Source organism: Coffea arabica, chromosome 2e (genome assembly GCF_036785885.1).
Source record: "Coffea arabica cultivar ET-39 chromosome 2e, Coffea Arabica ET-39 HiFi, whole genome shotgun sequence".
In the NCBI taxonomy this organism is placed as follows: Eukaryota; Viridiplantae; Streptophyta; class Magnoliopsida; order Gentianales; family Rubiaceae; genus Coffea; species Coffea arabica.
Window position 1 is genome coordinate 61,872,860 of NC_092313.1, and position 6,403 is coordinate 61,879,262.

Here is a 6,403-nt window from a genome sequence, read left to right on the forward strand (position 1 = left end):
CTTTATATATATGTCATGCATCTAGACCCGCTACTTTTTATACTAACAATGCATAAAAGACTTATCCTTATTTAATAAAAATAATATTTACAAATTAATAATTTTGAATACAATATTTATTTCAGCTATACGTACAATAGATTTGTAGAATTTGTCGCTTTACATTATCAATTATTCTAATTCAACTAATGCCAAATTAAAAAGGAGTGAAAAGACTTCTCCAATTTTTCTCTACTTCTTCTACTCTTTCCAAAAGCCTTCCCTTAGGGAGAGAGACCACACCATGGTCTCCCTCCCATGAATTTTATTTTATTTTATTTTTATTTTTCTAATAAAGTATCTTCTAAGTTTTCTTAGTTCTATTTTTCTTAGGAATTCCTAGTGAGAATTTTTTGTTCTTCTAGAAATTCCCATGGGGATTTAGGATTTTTTTCTTATTTTGTAGTTAGATCTAAATTTATTTCAGAATTGGTTGTCAGATGTGAAATTTTTTGGATCTTGAATCTATTTCGATAGATCTCATCATCATTATTAGAGTTTCAAGCTGTTGATTAGCATATCTGACAATTACAACATGCATAGATGGGAGCTACAGTGATTTATTTATTAGAAGACACGTGAGAAATTTCTCATATATTTTTTAGATTTATTGACAATTTTTCAGATCTATTATATCTGTTAAATTGTAGTTATACATCGTAATTTCTAGTGCATGTTTAAACTATCATTAGGGTAGTGATATAAATCAAATCGAGCTGGATGATTGGACATTAATGAAAATTTCTTTTATAAAAAAAGGAGTGAAAAGACCTACTTGCTTCTTTTTTACTAATTCTTTAGCAAGTAGTTCGATGATTAAAATTTGTATATTAAATCTCTACCTAGATTGTTATTAACCTCGCTGTTCTTGGGGAGATTCACGAAGAAGAACGTGATTATGAGATTTATATATATATATAATCTTCAAAACCGTTTCTAACTGAGATTAACTCTGTACTCTCAAACTTGTGCCACTTTTTCACTTTGCACTTTAAACTTCAATTTTGAATACTTTATACCCTAACCTCTCAAGTTTGGACGCTTTGTATTCTAAACTTTCAAGTTTATCTCATTTTAAGTCCAATCAATGATAATGTTAGCAAACTAACAAGGTAAAGGATAATGAAAATTAATGACAATGTGTTATTTTATTCTAGCTACCATCTTGGCTCCTTTTGACTACTTTTAGTATATTGACATTGATTTGTATGGTCCAAATTACTAATAGTATTAGTAAAATTAATTAGATAAAGGACCGTGTGAATTAAGAACAATATATCATTTTGTTTTAACTGCGATACCTTGGCTTTTTTCATCACTTTTAGCACGCTGTCATTGATTTGCAAGGTCTTTTATGCCGTTAATTTTGCTAACATTATCATTGATTGTACTTAAGTAGGATAAACTTGAAAATTTAGGGTGTAAAGTGTCTAAAATTATAAATTTAGGATGTAAAGTGTTTAAAATTAAATTTTAGAGAAACAAAGTAAAAAAAAGTAGTCCAAGTTAGAGGGTGCAAAGTAGACGTAGTCCTTATAACTACTATTTTACTAGTGTGAATACCTGTGCTACACACGGTACTGACATTATTAAAAGAAATTAAAAGGGAATATGAATTAAAAAAAAGTAAAAAAATTGTACCAACATAATTAAAATTTAAGATTTGTCTAGCAATAGTTCAAAGTGTGATAAAATGTGTACATCATTCAAAAACTACATTTGTGCGGAAGATGGATCTTGAAATAATAATAGAAATTTATATTAGAAAATGAATTATATATGGATAAAAATAAATGTAATCGCATGTTTTTTCTGATTTCAAAATGAAATAGTTACAAACATTACGCATTCGATTTGATAATCTTGTATGAAAGCCAATATTGGTGGTTTAATTAACTCAATTGAATTTTGTGAAGTTCGTACTATAAAACAATGTTCAGCGAAACTTGTCTTTCTTAAAAGTGAACTTGTTGAAACTTTTGAAGTATTTTAGTGGGATCATTGTGGTGTAGACTTCATTTTGTAATCAGTTGATTTCTCCATTACAATCTTGCAAGTTTGGAATTGAGATGCAATTGAAATCAATGACGGAGCCAAGACTGGCTGATTTGGGGGGGAGGGGGGGTCATGGCTCCCTTAAGTTTTGAAAATTTTAATTCATAGTGTATAAATATATGTGTAAAATAAAGTTGGCCCTCCCCTTAATTTTTTACAATTTCAGTTTATATTATGAGAGTTTCACCTTTGAATTAATTGTTTTCGTTCAAAAATTATTTATTTTTTACATAACTTTATAATTAAAGTTAATATTTGATATTTTTAGATGTCACGTATTTAATAGATGGAAAATATTTTGAACATAACATATTAAAATAATTTTGTTAGGAAAAATTTTGGCCTCCTAGAAAAAAATCCTAACTCCATCACTGTTTGAACTGCTTGTAGAGTTATAGGTGGGATTTGTCCGTGATGAGAGTATAGTATGTAGTCTTTTTTTTTTCTCACTGTATTTGGTTTGTGTGGAAGACAAATGAAAATTGGTTAGTGACCATCAACCCTCCCCAACCCTACACTCCTATCTTTATACTCCTTTTACTACTTAGAATTCGTTACCTTACTTTTACCCTTCCCAGTTCCCAATGCTATGCTCCTATATTTCTATTCCTTTTATTATTTAGGATTTATTATCTCACTTTTCAACTTTTTTTTTCAATAAAATGTTAGAATTATAGTCGTCAAGGAAAAGTAATTGGGTATAACTTTGGTGAAATACTACTATTTTTTGGTATCGACCACCTAAGATAATTGTTTAAACAAATATTTGTTTTAAAATTTTTAATAAAAACTCCAAAAACAACCATCTAAATGCCTCTTTTATTAATTTAAAATTCATATAAAAATTTTGTTTTATATGCACTTTTTGATATACGTGATATATGAAAAATTATTCTGATGGGATTTGTGCATGTGAAAAATTATCTAGGTGACTTGTATGTCAGAATATTTATTTCATTGGTTGGAATAATCGTTTAATAGGATAAGTTTAAGGCTAAAAAATTGATTTAGTTGCAATAGGTAAAATGGTTAAAGAATGGTTATAATTGAATATATCATTTGAATATTTGACAAATTTATGTATATGCGGGGAAGGAAAGTACTACAAATATTACTATATAAATGATTAAAAAATGGGACTAATCATATTATTCCTCAGATTGTACTTTTGCAAAGGCATATTTAACATTTTTTCCTATTCTTTAATTTTCATTTTTTAATTTTGGTTAAATTTCGTCCTACTACATTATGACAATAAGATACATAGAATTGTGAAAATTATTATTTAAACAGGCTCCTAAATTTTGGATATGTAATTTTCATAGTGGTGAGTTTCTTTTTTTTTTTTTTTTGAAAAGTGAAAGAGGTTGTATTAATTAGATTGCTGGATATCGTCCCGCACCAACTGTTTGGCAAAAGCCGGGGGGAGTTCCAGAGAGATTCAGGGAGATTGGAAGATCTAGCAAACTGTGCTAAACTATGCGCAACCTTATTTGCTTCTCTAGGAGTCCAGACCACATCCAAAATGGGTAGGTCAAACAAGGAAAGACGGATGTCCTCTATAACCGTGCCAAGGTCAGAGAGGACCTCATCCGAGCTATTAATCTGCTTAACCACTGAGGACGCATCCCCCTCAAGTATGAAGCTTGGGATCATCAAAGTTCTAGCCAGTGAGTTTCTTAAATTATCAGTTAGTTATTACTATCAGTCATATCGTAAGTTTTAAACGTGATTTGGGGTAAGTGTTAGACGTGATTTGGGATTTGCATATGAGATTTTGCAGGGATGGTTATTATCCGTTAGTTAAAATTTTGGAGTTTTGATTTTATGAGTTAGTGGATCATGTAATTAGAAAGTAAGAAGCGATAAGGAGAAGCAATAAGCATTATTGAATTAAAATAAATCTAAAATTGTAGTAAATTGGGATTCAGATTTCTGACGGTTGTGGAGGCTTCTCGTAAAAATCCTGCTCTCTAATACATATAGATATAGATATAGATGTTCTTAATTACCTTTTTAGTTTTCATATATCACATTCTATATTCTATAAAGTACTTGGATTATCATTTTTTAAAGAAATTATAAAAGACTAAGTCCAAACCAATTAGGCTAAGAAATAGCTTCTCATAGTGACGGATAGGAGTGTTCATCGGTCGGTAATTGAGAATTCAATGAAAAAATTTTGATTTTTTTCCTCCAAGGTTAATATTTGATTACCATCCAAACTTCTATTTGGAAGTTTGGATTTCGGTAATTGGATTTTAGTCGAAAAATTAGTAATTCAGTAAAATATCTAAATTTTTCAATCAAACAGATCATGTGCATAAGAATCCTTGGAAATATTATATAACTATATAATATAAGTCATCCGTTCACACCTTAATTCATTAGTCATCACCATCAATACAATCATTAAAACTCTTAAAATCAAGGCACATATTTCGAGACACAACAAAATTGCTAGTAGGCAATAGCAACCTAGAGCTGCAAGTATGGGAAAATAGAAGGATAAAAAAGAAGGCAACAGCACTTGCTTTGCAAGCCCCAAACTTACTTCATCGCTTGCTTAATTATTATAGAAAATGACCAAGTCTGGAGCCAAAAATAGACCAACCAATACAAGGACTAAAACTTTTGCAATGAAATGGGTGGTTCATCAAAATTAAAGTACCAGATATTTAAAATTCACATTTTGTAAGTCACAAACATAAAACAAACATACTAAAACAATGTCATTCAACAGGTTTAAACACTATCACAGCAGGTTTAGACTCTTAGCCCTTGAGGAAACAGAGCACGACTTACGGACTTAGCAGAGGCGTGAAATTGGATTTTGATTTTTTTGATGCATTATACTACTATAGTCTGTATATATATATTGCGTAAAAAATATTATTTAATAAAAGTACTTATTAGTAATTTAGTATATGCATTATATATAAAATATTATTATTAGTAGTTTGGGAATTTGGCCACTAATCGAGAATTCAGGAATTCAATTTTAGAATCCATTTCTAAACTGTTTTACCAAATATAAAATTTGGATATAGATGGGTTTTCCCGAAATCCAAGTTATCAAATTCTAAAATCCAATTTAGATTGGTTCGGTCAATTTTTCAATTTTTCCAGAGTTAGGACCTTGGGACACGAAGTGGAAGCTTTTACTACTAAAATTTTTTAAACATATTTGATCATTAAATCAATAACAAATAACTATACAATTTAGATAAAAAGCAAATCTTATGCAGTAGTGAAACGTGTTATGGTAAAACTATTTTGAAATTAATACACAAAAAATACAACTTTCTCCTTAAAGATAAAAGATAAAATAACAAATAAAAGTTAAAGGAATATGAATAAAATTCTAAAAATGCTATAAAACTAATAATAAAATGATTAATAATGTCTCAAAAATTTTGAATTAGTATACAAAGATATAGTAAGTTGTACAAATCTATATAATTTTTTCCTTAATTATTGAAACCTCTATCCACGCTTTAAACTAAAGCAATAAGAGTGCATTTGATAAAACTGAATTCTAAAAATTGAAATCTAAAGTCTAAATCCATTAAGTTATTGAATTATTGAGTATTAAATCTAATACATTTGAGTGCATATCACATTCAGTGATAAGTAAATAGTTTATCACTTAATTTTGCGAACAAGTTTTGCCTAGGAAATGTATGCCACTTAATTAATTCAAATGTTCAATTTTTAATTATCAAACGGTCTAAATATGTTAAGATATGAATCTATTAAATTTAAGTGCTGAATTGGATTATCAAACAGGGTCTAAAAAAATTAAAAAACATTTCTTTTTTTGTTGTTCCTTTTTTCCTAGATGTTTGTCTAATGGAGAAGTATTTGATTTATTGTAACTTGTGTTGAATGGAGAAGTCTCTGGACTAAAGTCAATATGTTAGAAAACCAACATATATATTTTTAAAAATTTTTCTCTTTCACATCTTTTACTTGATGCTTGATTTTCTTCTAAAAACTAGATGATCATGTTTGGTAACTACTTATTGAGAGCAACAAGTTTGTACTAAAAAAAAAACCTAATGACAATTAACTTATTATTTTATTAGTGCTATATAAGGAATTTATTACTTAAAGGTCTTTAATTTCCCGTTTTATCAGTGTTATATAAGGAATTGGTCGCTTAAATCTCTCTTCATTAATTGTAGGTGGCTGTACTTTACATTTTTACCCCCCATTCTTCTAATTCCAGGGGTGCAACTATTAATAGCATTAATTTTGACAAAAAAAAACTATTAAAAGCATTAAACCCTTTGAACTTTACCCTAGT